The sequence below is a fragment of the Macaca mulatta genome, chromosome 11, assembly GCF_049350105.2.
Source record: "Macaca mulatta isolate MMU2019108-1 chromosome 11, T2T-MMU8v2.0, whole genome shotgun sequence".
NCBI lineage: Eukaryota > Metazoa > Chordata > Mammalia > Primates > Cercopithecidae > Macaca > Macaca mulatta.
Window position 1 is genome coordinate 72,069,239 of NC_133416.1, and position 25,676 is coordinate 72,094,914.

General features: G+C 42.2%; 2 long non-coding RNA genes and 1 pseudogene across 2 annotated transcripts in view; 2 read left to right on the forward strand and 1 right to left on the reverse strand.

Annotated features, from left to right (window-relative positions):
• LOC107000933 (uncharacterized) overlaps positions 1-25,676 on the forward strand; it is a 108,577-nt gene that overhangs the window by 43,738 nt on the left and 39,163 nt on the right. The gene's annotated exons all lie outside the window — the stretch shown is intronic.
• The window catches only part of LOC144332944 (uncharacterized), an 89,060-nt gene that overhangs the window by 7,551 nt on the left and 55,833 nt on the right, over positions 1-25,676 (reverse strand). The gene's annotated exons all lie outside the window — the stretch shown is intronic.
• On the forward strand, positions 10,740-10,833 carry LOC114671207 (U6atac minor spliceosomal RNA; annotated as a pseudogene).

Genomic DNA, 25,676 nt, shown 5'->3' on the forward strand with positions numbered 1-25,676 from the left:
ATCTCATTTCTTAGGTCTAGTAGTAATTGTTTTGTAAATCTGGGAGCTCCAGTGTTAGGTGCATATATATTTAGGACTGTGATATTCTCCTGTTGGACTAATCCTTTTATCATGATATAATGTCCTTCTTGATCTTTTTTGACTCTTGTTTTCTGAAAGTCTGTTTTGTCTGATTCAAGAATACCTATTCCTGCTTGCTTTTGGTTTCCGTTTGTGTGGAATATCTTTTTCCACCCCTTTACCTTAAGTTTATGTGAGTCCTTATGTGTTAGGTGAGCCTCTTGAAAATAACAGATACTTGGTTGGTGGATTTTTTTTTTTAAACCATTCTGCCATTCTGTATCTTTTAAGTGGAGCATTTAGGCCGTTTATATTCAATGTTAGCATTGAGATATGAGGTACTATTCTATTCATCATGCTAGCTGTTGCCTTAATACTTTGTTTTTTTTCACTGTGTTATTGTTTTATATGAGATTTACACTTTAAGGAGGTTCTATTTTGGTGCATATCAAGCTTTTGTTTCAAGATTTAGAATTCCTTTTAGCATTTCTTGTAGTGCTGGTTTGGCAGTGGCAAATTCCCTCAGCATTTGTTTGTCTAAAACAGACTTTATCTTTCCTTCATTTCTGAAGCTTAGTTTTGATGAATACAAAATTCATGGCTGACAATTATTTTGTTTCAGGAGGCTAAAGATAGGACTCCAATCCCTTCTGGCGGGTAAGGTTTCTGCTGAGAAATCTGTTAGTTTGATAGGATTTTCTTTATAGGCTACCTGACGCTTTTGTCTCACAGCTCTTAAAATTCTTTCTTTCATGTTGACTTTAGATAGCCTGATGACTGTGTGCCTTGGTGATTATCTTTTTGCAATGAATTTCCCAGGTGTTTTTGAGCTTCTCATATTTGGATATCTAGCAAGGCCAGGGGAAGTTTTCTTCAATTATTTCCTCAAATAAGTTTTCTGAACTTTTAGACTTCTCCCTCCAGAACACCACCTAGTTTTAGTTTTGGCCATTTTACAGAATCCCATATTCTTGAAAACTTTGTTCATTTCTTTTGATTCTCTCTTCATTATCTTTGTCTATCTGGGTTAATTAGAAAGCCTTGTCTTTGAGCTCTGAAATTCTTTCTTCTACTTGTTCTAGTCTGTTTTTGAAACTTTCCACTGCATTTTGTATTTCCCTAAGTGTGTCTTTCGTTTCCAGATGTCCTGACTGGTTTTTCTTTATGATAGCTATCTCTCTGGAAAATTGTTCATTCATATCCTGAACTCTTTTTCCATTCTTTATGTTGGTTTTCACCTTTCTCTGGTATCTCTTTGAGTAGCTTAATAATCAGCCTTCTGAATTCCTTATCTGGTTTTTAAAGATTTCATCTTGGTTTGCATCCATTGCTGGGAAGCTAGTGTGATCTTTTAGGGGTGTTATAGAACCCTGTTTTATCATATTACCAGGATTACTTTTATGGTTCCTTCTTATTTGGGTAGACTATTTCTTCAAATTGTTCTTGAATTTAGTATTGATTTGACTGTATGTGTGTGTGTGTGTGTGTGTGTGTGTGTGTGTGTGTGTGTGTGTGTGTTTGATGGAGGCTCACCCTGTCGCCCAGGCTGGAGTGCAGTGGCGTGATCTCTGCTCCCAGCAACATCCATTCGAGGCTGACCTCAGCCTCCCAAATGCTGAGATTACAGATGTGAGCCACCGCACCTGGTTGACTGTTTTTTTTTTTTTTTTTTTTAAGTTTCTTTTTTTCCTTCTGAAGGATATGACTTTAATGTTTATAGTTTATTATAGCCTAATTTGATTCTTGGTGCTTTTAGGGGTAAAGACTCTCTCTGTATGAGTTCCTTAGTTATAGAGAGTCTTTGTGCTCTGACTTTTCCTGATGCTAGTTATAGTAGTTATGTACTTGGTGTGTGGGCAAGTTTATTGTCTCCTATGGGGTTGGAATGGCAAAGATCTCTTGAAGCTTATTTTATTCTCTCATGGTGTACACTTTTTTTTTTTGTTTTTTGAGACAAAGTCTCGCTCTGTCACCCAGGTTGGAGTGCAGGTGCAATCTTGGCTCACTGCAAGCTCCGCCTCCTAGGTTCATGCCATTCTCCTGCCTCAGCCTCTGGAGTAGCTGGGAGTACAGCCTCCCGCCACCACACCTGGCTAATTTTTTTGTATTTTTAGTAGAGATGGGGTTTCACCGTGTTAGCCAGGATGGTCTCGATCTCCTAACCTCATGATCCACCTGCCTTGGCCTCCCAAAGTGGTGGGATTACAGGTATGAGCCACTGTGCCTGCCCATTGTGTACACTTCTTTTATTTATTTAATTTTCCTCCAGTATTTTATTTTGTGAGTTGATGATTTAGGCTTCAGGTAAGGGGGAGAGATATCCCTGGGTAGACACTGGTTGCAGCTGAAGCAGGTGGGTAGATGTAATACCCAATGGTGGGAAGAAATTCCAGTCTTGATGAAGTGGGCTAGGGTAGTTCTCAATTTGATGTGCTGAGGTTTTATCAGAGTGACGGGTGGGAGCTACCTCATCTCCCCTGTCAGGCCAGCAGGAAAGCTATCCACTTTCTAGCCTCACTTCTGTCCCAGTGTTCCAGCTATTCAGATCAGACAAGCACCTCTTTTCATCTGTAGAAATGTTTATGTTCCAAGTAGAGAGGAGTTGTGACTGCCTTTCATGCAAACCTGAATCTGGGGAGTGCTCCTCCTGTGGAGATGCTTTCACCTGAATTGTTCTAGGAAGGCCATCTATAGGTGCATACATGCTGCATTCCTGTGGGAGAAGCCCCAGCTGTGTCTGCAGTAGTGTGCTGGAGGGGACAAGAACCCCTTCTCCAAGACCCTTCATGATCACAGAGGCTGCCTGCCTATTGGGGTAGAAGTGTAGACTTTCCCTACTGTGCCCAGCACTATAATTGTGTCTCTACTGTAAGAAACTCCTCACTAGCAGAAAGATCTGTGACTCAAGGTCTGCTGTTCAGATTTTTTTGTCCCATGGGGTGTTTCCTTGATGTGGTGCTCTCCCTCTCCCCCTAGGAATGGGACTTTATGAGAACCAGACTACAGTGATTGTTATTGTTCTTCTAGGTCTAGCCACCCAGTGGGGCTACTGACTCTGGGCTAGTGCTGGGGAATGTCTGCAAGTGATCCAGTGATGTGACCAGACTTCAGGTCTCCCAGCAGTGGATACCAGCACAAGCCCTGATGGAGGTGACAGGGGAGTGATGCAGACTCTGTGAGATTCCTTGGTTGTAGATAGGTTTAGTGTGCTGGCTTTCTTGTATGCTGATTATAATTTTAGTGAACTTGTTACGTGGACAGACTTAGGCCCTCTGGTAATAACTGAAGTCACGCAGTTGATTTCTCCTTCCTGGGTGCAGTGTTATTCTACCTAGAGGTGCCATAACGGACTGTGTCAGTTGGTCTCTGACCAGGAGGTGGCACTTGTAGAATAGCACCAGCCACAGTAGTAGCAGTGGGATTTGAGCTTGCCCTAAGTTTTCTGGGGGAAGTATTCTGATTTCTCATGCAATGGGCGGGGCTATAAAGCTCCCAAAAGTTTATGTCCTTTGTGTTAAGCTACCAGGGCAGGTGGAGGGGCACAACCAGGTGGGGGCAGGGTTAGATGGATCAGAGGGTCTAAGCTCTGACTCTCCTTCAGAAGGGCCTTTCCTGTGAGGGTTTGTGGGGTGATTATGGGCTGCAGAGGTAATGTTCCAGAGGGGAATAGAACTGCCTCTGCTGCATAGAAGAGTTTGCAAAGGGAGTGGGGGTAGCCAGTGGCAGTAAGCCTCACCCAGCTCCCATACAGTTGGTGAGGCCAATCTAACTGCCACAGTACTCCACTAACAGCAGCAGGTTTAGATTCAGGCAGTCTGCACACAGAACTGAGACCTGCCCCAGGCCATCAGCTTCCCCACAGAGATAGCAACCTCAGCTTTCAGGCCACACACCTTCCCACCTGCCCACAAGGCCAGTGCCCAGCTCCTGTGCTCACTTGTGTCTGCAGTTTACTTCCTGCTCCCTGCCACTTCCCTCTGCCACCATGCTGGTCAAAGGAGTTCTTCCCCACTTGAGATCATACCACAAAATGTAGTTGGGAACTTCTTTCACCCTGTGACCCCTCCCTGAGCTTGTTGGCTGACTTCCCCAGTGGCCCCTGTAAGATATAGTCAGGAATGTCTTCCCTCATTTCATGCTGGAGACTGGGAATGCCTGCAAGGCACTTTCAGCTGCTGCTTCCACTTTTATAGTTCATGTTGCTCTCTAAATCCATTCCAGTTCAGATAGGGTTAAGGCCTTATCCCATGGTCTGGATTTTCAGATTCCTTGGTAGGGATGTGTACTCTGGAGACAGACTCCCTCTCACACTCTGAGGACTTACAGTTTTTCACCAATCTCATGGAGCAGGCTGCAGCCTGCCACTTCTTTCAAAGAATCTGTGGATTCTTTAGGTTTTTCTGTTAAGTTCCTGCATTGGTTCTTGGGGGAAAAAAATCACAGTGTGAAATTCTGCACATTATTCTGTCCTTCCAAGTGGGAGAGACATGCTAATACTGCCTCTAGTCTGCCACCTTGGAAAAAAAATCCATTTTGGATTTAAAAACTTTTTAAAGGAAAGAGAATGAAATTTACTAAATTCTAGAAAAGAAAGGACTTGAAAAAGAGGAAGAGGAAAGAAGGAAACACTAGAAATCATACATATCTGAGAAGTACAAACTAAATAGTAACTAGATGAGAAAATTGGGGCATTTTCCTGATTTGGTGAGGAACAGCCATGACCACCAAGGTGAGACCATTGGCTATCATATTTGCAGTTGTTTTCTGTGTCAATTCAGCCCTATAGTTATAAAAAAACACTTGAGTGATTTGGGGGTGAACTGAGTCAATAAAAAGCTATCCTTTCAGTCTGACTGTTGCTTTACATCCAAGTCCCTGTCAGCTCTTTAGGGTAGCATGAGAACCCCAGGCCTTAAAATTCAAGTTTCAGCTAGTTTGCCTCCACAAGGCTTGAGAGACAAACCAAAGCCTTCGGGGAGTGTGTGTGCGTGTGTGTGTGTGTGTGTGTGTATAACAGTACACATTCTACAATATTTCTCTGTGATGATTTGGGTGGAAATCTCATGCATATTTGCCAATAGCTGTGGTCCCATCACTCCTTGTTGGATATGGAGCATCTTTATATGATCTTGTTCATAGACTTTGGTGGGTCAGATTATGAAATCATAACTCTTCAAAGAAAATCTTTGAGGGCAGGATGTAAAGTCCACTGGAAATTACTAGGAAATATGAGGAGCTCTGAGTTCTGTTCTTAATTTTCCCAAAGCCTCACCCTATGACTAGAACAAGAGATTTCAGTGTTTGCTGGTGAACAATCTATCAGTTTGGACACTTAAAAATTTCTATGGAGTAAAAAGAAGTAGTCACATTTACCCATGTCACCACCAGTAACAAAGAATCCCAAGGTCCTGAGCCCTATGGCAACTTCTTCCTGACCTAAACCCCATTTGAGGACATCTGGGAACCCAGGTACTCTAATTTCTTTCATTCATTCAGCAGCATTACTGAATTTCAGTCCCTATGGGGGTTTCAGGAATGGCTGGGGATAGCCATTTTCTCCACTTCAAGCAGAATGGCTGGGGATAGCCATTTTCTCCACTTCAAGCAGTAAAATGTGCTCCTTGCTATAGGCAGGAACAGCAGAAGTCTTAAAAGGTTTTAGATCTCAGTTCTCAGCACATGTTTACTTCACAGAGCAGTGTTTCCTTCACAGCAGGCAATCAAGTAATGTTGAAGTTGAAAGAGGATCTGACTTTTAGGGTACACGAAGGTTTGACAATTTTCTTTAGACATCATTAGATTCTCTCTAGTGTATATGCTTTAAAAAAAAAACCCAAAAAACAATCCTGGAATTCTTAGAATCCCAGAATTCTGGGAAACAAACAGAAAATTATCAGGTTGGAGTGATTCTGCTTCATGGCTCTCCATAGACAATTTAAAAGTGAATGGCTCTGTGGTTGGTCAAGCCACAGATGAGTTCCTTAGAGACCATTGGGAATGCATAGTTAAGGCCTGATGGTGATCAGGCCTGTTCTAAAGTGAGTTGTGGTGCTAAACACTGCACCACAAGCACACATGATGGAAATCTATCTTTGAGCCTAGAGTTAGTCCACCCTCCCTTCTTATGGTGAGCTCTAAACTGCTTTGCAGTGAAGAAAACATTCTTAATAAAGAACCCCACATGAGGAAGGGATGCCCACGGTGCCCTCAGAGAAGGCTGCTGTGACTCCAGAGGCTGTTAACATGCCTGGTTGCACCCTCTTGGAGACCATGTCCTTTTCTCCAGAGCACAGACCTTGCTATGCAGGGAAACAATTACCCATGTCTTCCTAGGCTTCATCAGTGCAGGGACTAGTTGTATTTTTATTCACTACTAGTATAATGTCTGACACAAAGTCAACACTAAGCACATAAATGAAACAGAGCTTCTGTGAATGAACTTGTGCTATCATTCTAGATGTAAGAGTCATAGTATCAAGGGGTCACTCAGAATACCTGCTGCTATTAGCTCTGTTGAGTTGCAATTTTGCTCACTCCTCCCACTATTAAAAGAAAACTAAAGGAAGTATATGTATTTATGTATGTGTGTGTACACACATCTGTATTATATATACATATGTGTATATGAGGCATATATACACACATTCATATATTCATATATTCGTATTCATATTCATTCATATATGTGTGCATGCATCTACATACATACCTATATATGTGTATATATGGCAAAGTTATAAAAGCAAACAGCAAATTGAGACAAATACATGCAGTAAATATGAAAATATATAATATCCTTAATGTATGATGGGGAATATCAGCTAAGTAAAATGGAAAGAGAAAGAAAATTTGCTATTTCAAAGTTAATAGTAGCCTCTTTGTATATAATATGACTGCACATTGGGATTATCTTGGAAGATTTAAAACATTCTGATGCCTGAATCTGACCAGAAGGTTCTGATTTAATTGGTATGGGACATGGCCTGAACATTGAGTTTTCAAGATCTCTCCAGGTGTATTAGTCTGCTCGGGCTGCCATGACAAAATGCCACTGTGTGGATTAAACAACAGAAACTTATCTTCTCACAGTTCTGGAGGATAAAAGTCTAAGACCAAGGTGCTGGCAGGGTTGCTTTCTGGTGAGGCCCCTTTTTCTTAGCTTGCAGGTGGCTGTCTCTGTGCTGTGTCCTCACATGGTCTTTCCTCCATGTGCATGGAGAGAGCGTTCTGGTGTCTTTTCCTCTTCTCATAAGGACTCTAGTTCTGTTGCATCAGGACCCCTCCCTTGTGTCTTCATTTAACCTTAATTTCCTCTTTAAAGACATTATTTCCAAATGCAGTCACACTGGGTGTTAGGGCTTCAGCATATGGATTTTGGGAGGACCCAATTCAGTCAATAACACCGATGTGGAGCTAAAGGCAGCAAAGCATTGGTCTAGGGGAAGACAGCAAATCATTTTGAGGAGATTTTGTTACTGCTGTGAGAAACCACTCTGAATCTAAGGCAACTTGTTACCTCTTGCCCTAGAAGTGCCCCAGGGAAGGAGGACCTTTCCTTGTGATTTGACAGAAGATCACTGTGGAGAGGGAATGAGGGTCCTTTCATGAGGAATGGGATCAAGATTTTGACCCCTGATTTTTTGATAGATAACTTTCTAGCAGATTGAGATGATCTCAATGAAGGTCACTAGCAAGAAAAGATCCCAAAGTATCCCAAGAAGAATCTTTCATGAGAGAAGAGGGAGTCTGTTAATCTGGACCCAGTGTGAGGCTGTGTTTATAGCAGCAATTATAAAAACAGTGGCTGATTGCCCCAGGACTCTTTTACCCGAAGTAATTTTGTTGGTCTTGCTCAACGTGTTTGGCTTCAAAGTAGGTGGCATTCAGTGATGGATAGTCCCACCAGGGTGTCATGGGTGGGAGAACATCGGTTCTCTAATGGAAAGATGAATAGTAGTTTGGCAACAAACAGTAGATGTGCATCCTTCTTCCAACTCAGGTGTGAACTCCTTGAAGGCAATGACTGTACTTGGCTGTACAGTTTCAACATTCTTTAAAGATATTCAGTGTAATTAATGATCGGTTCACTGCACTCTTCTCAGCTGAGGCTTGGCCTTAGATGCTCAGTTTCCCTGCCTCCAAATTATTTTCTTGGATTTGTGAGTGATAAGTCATTGGAATGGAAAAAGTCTTCATACACAAGTACCTTCTATGTACTGAAAGAGAAAGGTAAGAGGTGCCTCAGCCTTAGTGTTCAGCTTCTGGGACCCTTTGAGCCATGGGGGCAGAGGCTGCTGGCACTCACCCTGGAAGACAGAATTTAATCCAGGTCTCAGCCATCCTTGAAGTCTTTTGCATGCTCTTGGTGAGTCTGTGTGAGCATCACTTCAGATGTGGTGAGAAGCTTACATGGAAACTATTACATCAAAACATTTCATTTAGTTGGGGGACTGTTTGGAAAAATCCTATTTTTTTTTTGAAGGAACAAAGAGAAGTTGATGAAAAGATTTGAGGTTATAATGACCAAAGTCTCCACTGCCTTCCTTCCCTCCCCTCCCCTTCTTCCAAAATGAGAGAAAAGAAATAAAGCTAGAGAAATATCTGGAATATAATAAGTCTGGCAGGCCAGGCTTTTAGTGAGGATAGCGTGTCATTGTAATACCTTTTAATTACAGCTGTATAATTATAAATAGGAAAGAAATTAAAAGATGAAAATGTGGTTTGTAATGAAATTACCATAAATACCATGGCAAACTTTAAAGTCGTCATGAAAATTCATAATATAAAAACATGAATGTGGAGGTTAATTTCTCCTAAAACTAGAAATTAAAATTTTGTGGACTCGTGGTCTTCCTTGTTAGCTTGGCATTTCCTCCTGAGTACACATAAGCACTATTAGTCATGCAGACATAAACAGACCTTTAAAGAGTTAGAGTCCTGGTTGGCAACCCTTATGTTCTCCAGGCCACTTGGGCAAGCTGACATATAAATGACTCAGGTTCCAAAGACAAATGGTGGAGACATGAAAAGAAAGCTAGTCCAATTGCCTGGACGTTTTTGATTACTTCTCCATTTGGAAGCAGGCGTGTGTTTTGTTTGTGATACACGAGTTTATCTAGCCTTCTTTATTTAAAAGCCCATTTTACTTCCCATTGAACTGACACATTTTCATGATTGAGGATAGGGGATCATAACTGCAAATTGCTACATTGGTCCTGAGGCCAAAACTCAAGGTAGTAGATTGGAGCACTTAGACAGCTTACATCATCCTTTAGTGCCTTCATGTTTCCCACAGGCTAGCTCCTGTTTGTTGAAATACTGCTAATGGGGTCAATATCATGAGGTCAACTTCCTAAGCCTGTTCCTTAGCTGCACACTACTAAGACATCTTAAAAATGTGAAACCTTGATTCAAGGAGAGATCAAATAAGTGAGTCTGGCTCACTCACTATTGCAGACCTTTCTCTGACATTGTGAAAATGCTTAACACATGTCCAAGTGACGGTAAATTGTGCCCTCTTTTTGCATATGAAAGAGACTCTTTTTCTCAACCAAGAATAATTATTTTGCCATTTAAAAAAATACCATTGGCTTATGGGCTAGCACAATCAATTAAGAGGTGTAATTTTATGCCTCTGCAATGAATAAGAGGTTATGCTGTGATAGCTACCTGAAGATAGGACAGCAAAGTAAATTTGAGGATGCCAAATAGAAAAAGATATTGAGGAATAAAGGGGGCAAATTGGAGAAGGCCTTGTATGCTGGACATTTTTTTTTAAAAATTATTATAGATAAGGAGACCCATGGAAGGTGTTTAGGCAAGGAAGTGACATGACAAAAGTGGTATTTTGGGATAAATTGAAAGAGAATAAGTAGGAAGGTGTTCACTGCCTGCCCTGTAGATTGTGTGGGAGCAGGAATACAGTGGCAACTGCCTGACCTTAGTGTGATTCTGTGGAAGCCCAGCTGTTGGGAAGCGACTACTAGGGCTGGGTAGAAGGTCTGGCTCCTGAGAGTTCTCTCCTCCCTCCTCTCACTGTCTCCACCCAGTGGGCCATGAGATTTCAAGTGAGGGATATAGACCTCTAAGCAGAGTGTGCCCCAGGTGGAAGAAAAGGGGGTTCCTGGAGGGCAGAGGCACCTGGCTGGGGATGTTTGCAGCTCTGTGTCATAGTAGAGGTGAAGTTTGAAATGGGCTCGAGGGATTGGTCTCATTTCTCCATACCCCTTTTTAAACTCTGAGGAAAGGATCAATCTAAGACCTAGGTGACTTTGATTGGCCCCTCCATCCAGAGCCACTTTGCTAGCTAAGCCAGCAGATGTGCTGAATACATCTGGGGAAAAATACGGATAAATTAGAGGAGTTTGATTGCTATAAAAGGAAGATAAGCTGAACGACCTATGGCAAAGGAAGTTACAATTAGTGGTCCAGAGACGTAAGAATCTAAAACAAACATAAATAGCCACAAAGAGGGGAAAAGAGAAAAATATCAGAAATAGCGAAAAGAAATGAGCATCACAAAGAATATTCAACTAGAGAATTTGGTAATAAGAAAGCAATAGATGAAACGAAGAACTCAATAAAGGGACCGAAGAGCAGAATGCAAATCTTGGATTAACTAATCAATGAGCTGGAAGTCTCAAAAACCCTAGGCAGCTGTAAGAAAGAGAAGGACTATAGTGTTTTTGAAAGGACAAAAGGTTAGCATTACCCTTGACAAGGATAGAAGAGGCCCTCAGGCCTAAAAATTAAGAAAAAAAATGAGGAATTCATAAAAAAGAGAATTAAACAATATGGAATATAGAAATAGAAATGTCAGCATGATAATAATCTCAGAATGAGCCTGGGCAAACATGGTGAAATTATAAAAAATAAATTTTTATTCTCTATAAAAAAATAAAAAATTAGTTGGATGTGGTGGTGCGTGCCTGTGGTCACAGCTACTCAGGAGGCTGAGGTGGAAGGATCGCTTGAGCTGGCAAGGTTGAGGCTGCAGTGAGCAGTGATTTCACCACTGTACTCCAGCCTCCAGCCTAGGCCACAGAGCGAAACCCTGTCTCAATGGAAAAAAAAAAAAAGTCTCAGAATGAGAGACAAACAATAAACGGTAGTGAAAGACTATTTTGAATTAACGATAATCTATATAGAAATACAGATAAAAGCTTTAGATTGAAAGGGCTTCTCCAGTGTTGTACAGTAGAGATAAGAAAAAAAAAAAATCATCAGGCCTGTAATCCCAGCACTCTGGGAGGTCGAGACGGGCGGATCACGAGGTCAGGAGATCGAGACCATCCTGGCTAACACGGTGAAACCCCGTCTCTACTAAAAAATACAAAAAACTAGCTGGGCGAGGTGGCGGGCGCCTGTAGTCCCAGCTACTCGGGAGGCTGAGGCAGGAGAATGGCGTAAACCCGGGAGGCGGAGCTTGCAGTGAGCTGAGATCTGGCCACTGCACTCCAGCCTGGGCGACAGAGTGAGACTCCGTTTCAAAAAAAAAAAAAAGAAAAAAAAAGAAAAAAAATCAGCATATTACATTATTGGGAAATTTAAGAACTTGAAAAAAGATTCCTGAGAGCGAGAGCAAATGACCTTGAAAGGAACAAGAATAAGCTGTCATCACACTTCTCAATAGCAACACCGGATGCAAGGAGACAGTGCAGCCATACTTCCAAAGCATGAGAATGCTGCTCCTGGGTTTTATACCAAGGTACATTATCACTGAAATGCAAGGGGTGAAGTGAAGATGTTCTTAGGGATGCAAGGTCTGAGAATGTTTATCTTGCAAGGACATGCTTTGAAATGCTGCTGTAGGACAAAAGATCATTCTAGGAGGATGTTAAGAATACTGGAAGTGTGTTAGTGCCCAGTTGGGAAGACAGAAATAATTTTAGATCATTCAAACTGAAAGGGATTTAATGTGGGGTGTTGATTCTAAAGATGTTTGGAGGAGCAAAAGGGAAAGGGTGCTCTACCCAGAGCTCAGGGAGCTGCTAGCATACCTGGGAGAGAGTGTATGAGCCACCCTCACTGGGGTCACTGCTGGGACCATGGAGCCATTGTCCACTAGTGCCACTGAAACCACAGGGCTGGCACTGAGCAGGAGCCACCTAACTCTGCTGCTGCAGCTGAGGCAGTGTCAGAAACAATGGCCCCAACGTTGTTTCTACTTGCCAGTCAGGTGCAGTTCCCCCAGATTGGCAGAACCAAATTTAACTTTAGCTGTCAAGGAAGTCTGGGGAATGTGGCTTCCTGCTTACCTGTCTTCCAGAGGAGAATATAGGACAGTGAGTATGGGATTAGGGCCAACAGACAAATATCTGACCTCGGAGCTAAGGATCTATAAACAAACTAGAAAAGTTAATTCTTGTCCAAATAAAGGGAACAAAGAAAGAAGACAAGACAGGCACACCCATTATAATCTAGAACAAAAACTGACAATACCAATAGACCAATACCAACATGACCAACTAAAGCAACTGTAAGATACCACTTCATGTACATCAGAATAGCAAATATTATAACATTGAATGATTCCAAGTGTTGGCAAGAATTTAGGGGAAAAAAGGAACACTCATGCATGTGAGAGCTAACTGGTGCAGGCACAATCTAGCAATACTTAGAGAAACCAAGGGTGTGTTTATATCCTGTATGATCCATCCAGCTGACTCCTGGGAATATATACCAGAGAAACACCTGCAACATATTCATAAAGGGCCATAATTAATTGTGTCCCCTGCTGCCTCTTATGTGGTAGGAGACATGTAGATGAGAAATTAGGTGTCTATCACTAGGAAGTTGAATAAACAAAATTTGATGGAGTACATACTATGGAATATACACCAGGTATATAGGAACACTATGGATAGACAAAACAAGGGATAAGTAAAAATACAGATGATCCCCAACATAGGATGTTTCGACATAGATGTTTTGACTTTGTGATGGATGGACATTGATACACATTTAGTAGAAACCATACTTCTAGTACGCATACAATCATTGTGTTTTTTGCTTTCAGTACAGTATTCAGCAAAGTATATGAACTGTTCAACACTTTGTTATATAATGGGCTTTGTGATAGATAATTTTGCCCAACTGTGGGCTAATGTAAGTGTTCTAGGCTAAGCTGTGATCAGCAGGTTAGGTATATTAAATGCATTTTCAATTCACAGTATTTTCAGCAGTAACAGGTTTATCAGGATGTAGCCCCACCATAAGTCAAGGAGCATATGTGATAAAAAGTTGAATGAGACTTTTAGCATAATTTACTATGAAAAATAACACACATACACAAAAATCATGACATGGCTTTTAAGAATAGTGCAGTGGGTTGAATGGAATGTCCACATTCCCAAAAGATATGTCCACATTCCCAAATTTGTGAATGTGATTTTTTTGGGTAAAAGGAGTATTTGCAGATGTAATTAAGTAAGAATCTCGAGATGAGATCATCCTGGATTGTCTAGGCGGACTTTAAAATCCAATGGCAAATGAGCTTATAAGAGACACACAATAGAGGCAGAATATGAAGACAGACAGAGATTGGAGTGATTTACAGGTTGAATGTACAGAGCAAGTATACAAATGTATACAGAAAGCAGAGCTTTGGCTAAGATTAGCTTTATGGCACAGATAAACTTATAAACTGTATTATATATAAGCCACAAGCCAAGGAACACATGGAAACACCAGAAGCTGAAAGAGGCAAGGAATGGAATCTCCCCTGGAGCCTCTGGAAGTTATGTGACCCTGCCAGCACCTTGATTTTGAGACTTCTGCCTTCCAGAGCTATGAGAAAATACGTTTCTGTGGCTTTACATCAACAAGTTTGAGAAAATTTGTTACAGCAGCCACAGGAAGCTAATTCAGATAGCTATCCAAGAACATATATTGGCACACATTAGAGTGTCTATGGTGAGGAAGTTTAGGGGAGTGGAGAGGATGAACATGGTAAAAATAAAATGAAAAAATGAGTCTTGCACAAATTAATGAGGCATATGACCAACTCCATGTACCTGAGGTTTTAAAAATGTAATTTCCCATTTCAATTTACCATTTCCTTTGCATTCTAGAAGGATTATGTATTTTCTATCTTTGCTAATTGGGGTTTTTTACTTTCAAGGAATAATCTGGTCATGGACTGTATATTTGTCCATAAAGTTTCCTGATTTTCATGATAATTGTTTTCAATAATAATTTCATAATTGGATGAGCTCTTCACATATAAGATTATTAGCTATAAATATATTAGCATATATAAGCTACAAATATGTATTATATATCATATTAGCTACAAATATACAGTATTAAGTCTGTTGCTTAGCTTTTTCCTTCTGGGTGATATATTTTTGACCTACACAAGTCTGGAATTGTTATGTTGTTAAATGTGTAACAGAGTGTTCTTTACAAGTTTACCTGCTCCATAAAGCAAATCTTAGGCAAAAGTCTGTTTTCTGTATACATTTATATACTTGTCTGTGTACATTTAATCTATAAATCACAGTAAAAGCAAATTAGCAGAGAAGGAAGTAATTGGTCTTGATTTGAAATCCTCCCGAATAAAATCTCTGCAACAAATAATAGCCCTAAGAAACTGTTGGCTGGTATTTACGGTGAAATTTCCTTTGTATGTTTCATTCTTCATTCATTTACACCCTTCAATAAAAGGTGAATTTGAGAGCTTCTTTGGGCAAATACTATTGATACAGACAAGATAATAAATAAGGACATAGGCAATGATGGCCCATGGACTTCAACTTCAACAATGAAGATAATTCAAATGTGGGTCCCCTAGAACGTGAATTTTTGTTGGTTTGCAAACCTTATTTCTCACAATTCTGCTTGGCCACAAGAATTGAGACTCCACCTTCATGCTCTTTTCTGACTAGTTCCTGATGGTTCCGAATTGGTTTCCTGTGGCTGCTGTAATAGGTTACCATAAACTTCGTGGCTTAAAACAACACAAATTTATTCTATTAGAGTTCTGGAGGTCAGGACCATGAAATCAGTTTCACTGTGCTAAAGTTACAGTGTCAGCAGGCCTGGTTCCTTCTGGTGACTCTCGGGAGAAACTGCTTTCTTGCCTTATCAGCATCTAGCGGCTGCTTGTATTCCTTGGCTTGTGACCCTTTCCTCCATCCTCCGAGTGTATCACTACCATCTCTGCTTCCATCATCACATCTCCTCCTCTGACTCGAAGTCCTCCTGTGCTGCTCTCAGGAGGACCTTGTGATTACATCAGGCCCACCCAGATGATCCAGGATAATCTCCCTATCTCAGCATCCTTAACTTAATCACACCTTCGTGTCCTTTTTGCTAGATATGATAACATTTACAAGTCCGGGGATCAGGATAGGGACACATTTGGGGGCTGTTATTCATCCAACCATAGTTCCTGACCACAGAGAGGCATACATTCTGAATTTCAATCCCACAACACTGAAGGGCCTAGATTTGTCGTGTTGCAATGAGCATTCCTGTGGTATGTCTGGGGTGAGTACTAGGGCTGCTGTTAGCCCACCAAACCACAGGCTTCCTCAAGACCTGTCATGTTGGGTCACATTATAGAATTAATATTCTTCCTGAGGTTCTTTTTCCTGTTTATGACCCCAGGTCCACAGCTGGCCTAACCTTGGCAGCCTCCTACTCTGGTGGGCTGCATGGTGTCACCTCATTATCAGCCAAAACGGCCAGCGGACTGGCTATGATTCACAATGATGCCTCTGCTGACTGCAGTGGATGAGACCTCTGGATCTGGGCATTGGCTGTTTTGCAGCCCACATTCTTCTCTTCCCTTGGTCACATTACAGTTGCAGTATTATTACTGTTGGCCATTCCTTCTTGAGGACCAGGGTCACAGCCTTCCCTCTCCTGCTTTGTCCTGGCTCTCTCATCATGAGTGATGACAGCTTGCAACCAAACTGTGAATGCTGTCCTGGGAAATCTCTCTGAAGGTTTCTAGATCTCTAAAGCTATAGTGTGAGATTACAGTCAGCTCACCTGGGGTCTACAGAGGTTGGATAGCAGTGACAGGAGATTACTTTGGCAAACTGCGCACTGGGGTCTTCTTCTACACTGTTCCCTCTTTCCCTTTAGGACCTGTCCTCGCTCCGGGTATTAGGTAGCTATTGCTGTGTAAAAATTACCCCCAAACATAGCAGTTTGAAACAAACATTATCTCACAGCTTCAGTGGGTTAGGAATCTACACGTTCTGGCTATAACTTCCTGTTCTTCACAAACCTACAGTTAAGGTATTGGCCAGGGCTGGAGTCATCTCAATGTTCAACTGGGGTTGGATCTGCTCCCAAGCTCACTCACATGGTTATTGGTAGGCTCAGGTCCTACTGGCTGGGAACACTGGGCCTCTCTATAGAGCTATTACAATATGGCAGCTTATCTTCTGCAGAATGAGGGGTGGCGGTGGGGGTGGAGGGAGAGAGAGAGAGAGACAGAGAGAGAGACTAAGACAGAAGCCATGATCTTTTTAATTACCTAATCTTGGAAGAGATTTTGCTTCTGCCTATTTCTATTTGCTAGAAGCTAGTCACTAAATCCAGCCCACACTCAAGGGAAATGGGATTACACAGGCAGTAAGTACCAGAAGGCAGGGATCTCTGGAGGCCACCTTAGTGGTTGCCTGAAACATCCCGAGAGGAAGTTAGAGAGAGAGAGAGAATACCATCTACGAGGAGTGAGCAGAGTCCACATGAGTTGAGAGGGTCCATAGGGACCCTGAAGATAAGGTGTGTCATGAGCACAGTTTCCTGGGACCTCAGTTGTTGTGAGCATTGACTCATACCTCCATGCACATTGCTCCCTTTCGGCCTGGGTTGCTCTCTGAGCTCTATTTTATTCCTCTGAAGCATGTAATCCCAGCTACTTGGAAGGTGGAGGCAGGAGAATCACTTGAGCCTGGGAGGCAGAGGTTGCAGTGAGCTGAGATTGTGTCATTGCACTCCAGTCTGGGCGACAAGAGTGAGGCTCCATTAAAAAAAAATAATGCATTGAGTTGATGTTTGAAAATATATTACAACAGATGGGAAAGGGATGAAACCACCTGGGAATCACTGCGTCAAAACAACTCATCTGGGCATGCATAAAATGTTATTTCATTTTTTTTTTCCCTGGAGAAGAAAGAACATAGACTACAGAGCTTGATGGATCCAATTTAAATTCCAGTTCTATCACTTATCAGCAGAGTGACCTCATGTTTTGTTTCCTCATTTGTAAAAATCTGGTAACAATACCTAACTCTCTGGGTTGTACTGGGATTGACCAAAACAATATATAAATGCTCCTCAATTCGTGATGGGATTACATGCTGATAAACTGATCATAAAAGGAAAATATTGTATGTTGAAAATGTATTTAATATACTAACCTTCTGAATGTTGCACCTTAGCCTGGACTTACCTTAATCTTGCTCAGAACACTTACTTTAGCCTACAGTTGGGAAAAATCATCTAACACAAAGACTACTATAATTAGGTGTTGAATAGCTCATATAATTTATTGAATACTGTACTGAAAGTGAAACAGAATGGTTGCATGGGTACTTGAAGTATGGTTTCTACTAAACGTGCATTGCTTTTGCACCATCATAAAGTAAAAAAAAAAAAAAAAATCATAAGTTGAACCATCATAAGCCAGGGACCCCCTGCATGTGAAATGCTCATGGTACACTGCATGGTACCCAGGAGGCGTTCTAACTACAGAGCTCTGTACCCTTCCTTTCCCTTCATTATCCAGATATCTGGTACGTGCATAGTGCTGACGTATCTTGGCATTGGCTAGCCAATTATCCAGAGCATCCCAGCATGCATGCAAAGAAAACTGCTCAGTGAGAATGGCTGTCTTTGTAAGGAGAATGTAGGGCTGGCTCTCTGCCTGGGATGCAGGGGTCAGTGGGGCTGCCGCCAGCCGTCTGCAGTGTTAGCCAGGGAAATCAACTCACAGTCCTCCTGGCACCTACTGCTGGACTTGGGTAAACATAATTACAGCCTTTAAAAAGACAAGAGGGAAAGCAACCAAGATCCCCACTCACCATGTAAACAGGATGTCCACTGAATGGCAGCGTGGAGATGTTTATGTTCTGTTCAGGGGACAATTGACAAAAGGTCTCTGGGAGCCTTTATTGCTGCCTGGGGCAGTGGCCTGCCAGCAGTGGTGGGGCTTGGGTTCTTCTGGCCTTTGTGTGATTGTGAATGCTGAGCTTCAGCTGAGAGCTCTGGGGCTGTGTTGTCTGTAGCTGGGATGCTGTCCTTTGAGACTCTGGGTTGGTTGCCTGCCAAAGGCCCTTCATACACATAAGGTCATTCTGGTGTCCAGTGCACAGTTTCCAGCAGGCCTCGGGTGACCTATGAAATAATGATCTTAACAACAGCCACCACTTAGAGCAAGGCAGTGGGCTAAATACTTCACATAGATTATCTGATTTACCTCTCATGATAACCCTTTGCATAATTTTATCATCCTCATTTTATAGCTGAGGAGGCTCTGCAAATGTAGGCCACTGGATTTGAAGTCAGATCAGCTGGATCCTCAAACCTGAGCTTAATAGTTAGCTAGGTGAAGGCAGGGACTATCTGTCAGTTCAGCACACTATCTCTAGGGCCCAGCATGTGTCTGAGAAAACATTTATTGACGAAACGACTAAAACAAAAAATCTACCAAAATGCTGTCCTCCACTGACTTTCTGCAGCACATATTTTTTTTCCCCAGAGTGAGATTGTGTTGTACTATTTGTTCCACACGTCCCTGCTTCCACCGCAGTGACCCAGGGCACACATTGGTCAATGCTGGCTGCCGTTGAGTCTTGGATACAGACTGAGGCAAAAAGGCTTTGGAGTAATTGGACATGTGTCCAACCAAGGAGCCAAATCTTGCTTCAGTCCAGTTTTCTCTGGAATTTTAGGCAAGGAAAGCATCTTTGGGGCCATTGAACCCAGCCTGTTCCTGAAGGAGCAGAAACAGTGAAAGTGGACACTTGTCTCAGCTGGCCTCTGTCTCTAGCATGAAATTCCTGGAGAGTGGTTTTGCAGCCCCTCTTCCAGGACACGGGTGAGTTTGAGTGGAGTTGTGAAGATAGCCTGAGCAGGTTTCTCAGAAATGCCAGGAAGTGGTCCCTCTACCTTTAGAATTCTAAATAGAATTGGCCAAGACTTGAGTGGAAGGGAGGAGGTAAACTTGTTTGTAGAAAGAACTAGGGCACTGACATGCCAGCTCCAGAAAACAGCATGGCTCTTCTCTAAAGTTTGAACTTTTAGATCAGAGGGAGATATAGCCTTCAGCCTTTCCCTTCTCCATTCAGGTCTCCTTGTGGAGAGACAATGAGTGGTGGTAGGAACTCCCCTGAAATGGATCTGCCTGGAGCTGAGGCCATAATTACCTCAGTGTTGCTAGCATGTCACAATCAAGAGCAGGTGGTTGTTTTTAAATGGTCCAAGTTGTAGGAATATCAGTGGAAAATAAAAAGCATTCCAAAGACTGCCCAGATTGGTGGTGTTTGTGTTGTTTGGGTGATGGTAAGATACTGAAAATGAAGAAGTCGTGTGTGTGTGTGTGTGTGTGTGTGTGTATCTTTGTTGTTGATGGTGAATTTTTTGTCATAGTAACCATTACTTTCTGAGCTATGGACCTCTGTCCCAAGATTCTGGAGCTGTAAGTTGATGAGGTTTCCTGTTGAGACACACGACACCTGCAGGTAGGCCAGGGATTTCAGGAAGCAGTCTGCGACCAAAGGTATCCTTCAATATCCTTCTCAATGGCCTCTGTTCCTATGTTCATTCATTCCTGCACCCAGCTTGGCCTTCTATCATCTTGCTGCCTCCTGTCCTGAAGCCCATGGCTACGGGGGCTAAGCTCCCACTCCAGGAGGTTTTCTCACAGGGCCCAACCCCACACAGCACAGTGGCCTTGTCCAGCCCCACTGGCATGCTAGTGTGTGACATTCTCTTTATCTTTCTATATGAAGAGAAGTCCTATACTTGTTCATACCACCGTACATTTGGAACAGACCAGAAGGACGTTTCCTGGGCCTCTAACCACTTATTCTGCCCACATTTCCTATACAACCTGGCTTGGCATTTCTACTTCCAATCTGCTTGAGTCAGTGCCAGATTTGGGGCGTGATGCTCTGCATGTGTGACCTGCTTCCTAGTCTCAGGGCTGCTTATACAACACACACACACACACACACACACACACACACACACACACACACACACACACACACTCCCCTACATCCAAACTCTGGCTATGCTTAAAGAATCCTTCATTTGAGGGTATAAAAGTCGAGTATCCTGAGAAAAGGATGGGATGGGTTATTTTCTTTGGGTCAGTTACCTTTTAGTTTAATAAGCAATATCCAAGAGGCATGAAGATAATAGTCCCTGGTTGGAGAATCTCCGTTTTCTCACTCTTAATATTTCCCCTTTGAGTTGCCATTGGATACATACACTCCATCAAGTCTGGAGTCCAACCTCACAGGCATGGGTTTGGAGCTAAGCTTCTGGTGACTGTCACATTGGGCAGGCAGTGGGGACCACAAAAGTTCCAGGTGAGCTGATGGGATTTAAAGAATAGTCTTGGAATTAGGGATGTGGAAAGTATCAACATTTATCTTTGGTATGGGTGGCCTTCCTGCTCTGGAACCAAACATTTTCCCTCAAGAAACTCTTTTTTATTCTCAAGTCACATCAGCCATAGTCACACATGGGATCAATCCCCTACTGGTTTTTATTATTGTGACTGGGAATTGTGGTTCAATCCACTCCACCAACCCACTACCCTCTAGCCTTATTGGCCTATTGCAACCTACTCATGTGTGTGGCCAGGGAGGGCTATGCTCCTTCCCTCTGGTTTCTGTTTTCCCAATGGTTTCCATGTGGCTGCTGCTGCTGCTGTTGCTGCTTCCTCTCGGCTCTGCCCCGGCTCCAGCCATCTTCCCTATCACTGGTGGTTGCTGCTTCTGCAGGACTCTGATTCTAGGAGTTTCTCTTACATGACACAGCTTCACAAAGCAGAGTAGCCTTGTCCAGCCTCCCTGGCATGCTAATGGGTGACACTGTCTTTATCTTTCTATATGAAGAGAGGTCCTGTACTTGTTCCTGCCACTGTACATTTGGAATAGGCTGGAAAGAAATTTCCTAGGACTCTATGCACTTCTGCCTACATTTCCTATACAATCTTGGTTGGCATTTATACTTCCAATCTGCTTGAGCCAGTGCTTGAGCTTGCTGCTCCGTATATATGTGATCTGCTTCCTAGTCTCATGCCTGCCTATATAGCACAAACACTGGAGGTATACACACCTTCAAACCCCATCTATGCCGCCGTGGTTCCAGAAAGCACCATGATCCTTCCAAGCTTGGCTCAGGGTTCTTTCCAAATCAAAATGGAAGGACATTTTTTGCCTCCTTAAGCGACAGGGCTTTCCACCAACCTTCCAGTGGACACGTTCCTATGATAATTCAGTTTCATAACTAGCTTGCTAGAGTTCTAGAGAAGCACCCCAACTTCTGAATAAGTTCAGGTTCAAGAAATGAGGCAAGATTGTTAAAGTGTCTGAGGCTCTGATCATCAACCCCGAAGTTTTCCTTTTTCTCTCTCTCAGGGAGTCTGGAGCCCTCAGGAGTTGAAGCTTTCCTTCATGGTCTTCTCGAAAACTGTGAGTGCCCACGCATAACACAAAACTCCCATTAGCAGCATTTTCTTTCACAAGGAGACCCTTTGGGGCCCGTACAGATTTTTTTCAGGCTAGCCTCAAAATTATATTTTTTGAAAAAGAAAAAAGACATTATCTGTAGCTTGAGAGGCAGGAATCGTTTCTTTTTAAAATGCTTTTTTTGTACTTTCTAAGTTTTCTGCATTAAAAAAAAATAAGATTCAAAAAAAGCAGCAGATGTTTACTGTTAAACCTGAAAACACTTCTCAGCCCCACTCACTTAAGAATCTATATAGTGGGAATCATGTTTTCTAATGCCCTTAGGTGTCTTAAAAATTATCTGTTAGTTGTCAGTTAAATAAACACCCAGATGTGCTATTTTATAGATGATACAACATATCAAATTTACCCCTTTTTATTCTCTGTATTCTGCATGGCTCCTTGATCCCTAGATTTCAGAGCTGAACTTAAGTTCTTTGTCCAGCCAGGTCGACTATAGCAGACAGAGTTCTCATTCCCTCTCAGCTCAAAGAAATAAGTGACTGTTGTGGTTCATCTACGGGAGACTGTGCTAGCAGAGCTTCACTTTCCTGGACCTGCTACAGAATGAGATAGAAAGGGAAGGAGCTGTAGCCACAGCATCTGGGAAGGCTGTAGTTCCTGCTGATGCTCTTGGCTGAGTCAATAGGAGAACAAACATGAGGATCAAATGGATGCTCATAAGAGTCTTTGTGGAAGCTGTGGAGGTCAAAAAAAGAAGGGGATAGGATCTGAGTAGAAAGAGTCTAAAAATGAATTCAAATTCATTAGCATTGCTGGTGGAGACTGTTAATGATTCAAAGTATTTATTTGGATCAGAGAGTCATGGGACTGTTCAACTGAGTGTTTATTTAGAAAAACAGAGCTAGCAGACTCTTCAGAAAGTATAAATTGGGCTTTGGCAGGAAACCAGATTCTTTTTGCCATCAGAGTGTCATGCGAGTCTCAGGAATGGCAAACATCTGTTTGAAGGATATCCTGACCTTGGATCAGCAGAAAACTCAGAAGAAACTGCATCAGCATTTGATGTGTAGTTGTCATTTAAGATAGCAAGTGCAGTGGGCATCATTGTGGCCAAGTATTAACAATGGACCAACTATTCAATAAATATTTGCTGAATGTCTACTATGTGCCAGTTACTTCTATGTGCTGGGGATACAACAGTTAGTAGGACATACCTATGGCCCAAATAATTTATTGCTTCACAGAGACACTGGGATAAAAGTTCACAGTGTGTTATCATAAATATACTGTACATTTACCATGTTCTTTTCTTGTATAGGTTAGAATTTGGTGGGCAATTACAAGGATATAATATGCATTAGTGGGAGAAGCTAAGCCTAGCCACTATCTTGTACTGCCTAGTTAGCCATTTTTTTTCTCTTGACCATTTACTCATTAAAATATTGGCAGGCCCACTGAGGGTGGTTGTGTTAAATTAAAGCTATGAAAATATCCTGAGATTCATGAGCATAAGTTTGCTTTTGCACACTTTGTGCCAGATATTTTTCAGAACTTGTATTTCTTTTTTTCTTTCTTTTTCTTTTTCTTTTCTTTTCTTTTCTTTTTTTTTGGAGATGGAGTCTCACTCTGTCACCCAGGCTAGAGTGCAGTGGCACGTTCTCGGCTCACTGCAACCTCTGCCTTCCAGATTCAAGCAATTCTCCTGCCTCAGCCTCCTGAGTAGCTGGGATTACATACACTGGCCACCATGCCTGGCTAGTTTTTTTGTATTTTTAGTAGAGATGGGGTTTCGCCATGTCGGTCACACTGGTCAGAATTCGTATTTCTGATTTTATGTAGGTAAAATGGTAGATACATTATATATTATGTAATACCACTGATGAGTGCTACAGCAATATCTTTTAACTAAGATCTTAATATCTGTGCCATTAGGTGGGTATGAAAATTGACACTAATTGTGATAAAGATGATAAATAGCCCCATTATGCAATATGAAAAATAATAGTTTTCAAATTTTTAAAAAAATTTCAGAATTGGCCGGGCGCGGTGGCTCAAGCCTGTAATCCCAGCACTTTGGGAGGCCGAGACGGGCGGATCACAAGGTCAGGAGATCGAGACCATCCTGGCTAACACGGCGAAACCCCGTCTCTACTAAAAACACAAAAAAATTAGCCGGGCGAGGTGGCGGCGCCTGTGGTCCCAGCTACTCGGGAGGCTGAGGCAGGAGAATGGCGTAAACCCGGGAGGCGGAGCTTGCAGTGAGCTGAGATCTGGCCACTGCACTCCAGCCTGGGCGACAGAGCGAGACTCCGTCTCAAAAAAAAAAAAAAAAAAAAAAAAAAATTCAGATTTATAGCCTGTAGTCCTAACAACTTGGAAAGGCTCAGATGGGAGGATTGCTTGAGCCCTAGGAGTTCAAGACCAGCCTGGGCGACATAGTGAGATCTTGTCTCAAAATAATTTTTCCAGAATTGTAGATAAGAAATGATGGACTTAGAGTATTAGTGAAGAGTATACACTATAATTCAAATAATTTATTGCTTCACATAGATACTGGAATAATAGTTCATAAAATGTGTTGCCATGAATGTAATGTACTTTTGCTGTGACTGTATCACCAGGTTTACCTAGAAAACAATAGACTTTTCCTTACAAACAAATTTAACTGGAGGAAAATCACCACCATCTCTTACTGAAGATGCTTTGCCATTCATGTTTGGGTTGTTTCCCATGTTTCAAGGCTGGTATTCCCTTGGGATCGCTATGCTAGTCGACTTCTTGTGAACTGTAATGTGGAATAGGAAACAGAATACCACCAGAGCCACACTAAAGCTTCTAAATTGGAGCCAGGAGGTAATTTATTTGATGCACTAGACAGCATAAAGCCAACATCCTGGCCTATGACCCCAGTGGTATCAGCATCAAATAGCTGGATGAAAGCAGGGGTGGGAGGGATACAAGGATGGGTTGGTGAATATAGCCCACTTGCCTCGAGTCTGCATTTGTGCATCCCAAACTTCTACCCAACTTTTTACTTTCTGTTCCCTCTATCTGGAACACACCTCCTTATGACTTTTGAAGAACCAGTTTCTTCTCATCATTTAAGCATCAGCTTTGATGACACCTCTGAGGGAGGCATTCCTTGACCACCTTATTTATGTATGTATATGTTTGAGATGGAGTCTCACTCTGTCACCCAGGCTGGAGTGCAGTGGCATGATCTCGGCTCACTGCAATGTCTGCCTCCTGGGTTCAAGCAATTCTCCTGCCTCAGCCTCCTGAGTAGCTGGGATTACAGGCACCCACCACCACACCCAGCTAATTTTTGTATTTTTTTTTTTTTTTTTTTTTTTTAGTAGACAGGGTTTCACCATGTTGCCGAGGCTGGTCTTGAACTCCTGACCTCAAGTGATCTGTCCACCTTGGCCTCCCAAAGTGCTGGGATTATAGGCACGAGCCACCGCACCTGGCCAACCACCCTATTTAATGTTGTCCACCTCCAGTCACTCTTTATAACATTACCTCATTTTATTTTCTTCAAAGCACTTCTATGCAATGATCTTGTCATTTGTTTGCTTATTTACTTGTTTATTATTTTTCTCCTTCACAGAGTAAAGACCCATCTGACTTGTCCATTGGCTCCTTAGTCCCTAGAGCAGTACCTGGCACATTAAGGGGCCAAATAAATATTTGTTGGATACATAAATGACCCTTGTGATATCACTAGTTTCCCTACTTTATAATGGCTGAGCCACTCTCATCCCAACATCTCAGTGATCCTTTTGTGACAAGTGTCCCAGAAGAAAAAATATTGCAAATGAGGAAAACATGATGGGTCACAAAGTGTGGTAGAATATTACATTGGCTTCACAAACTGTGAATCATAAATCATGGTTCCATCTGTTCTGTGACAGGGTGAAAACAGCAAAATTTTCCACAAGATAGAAA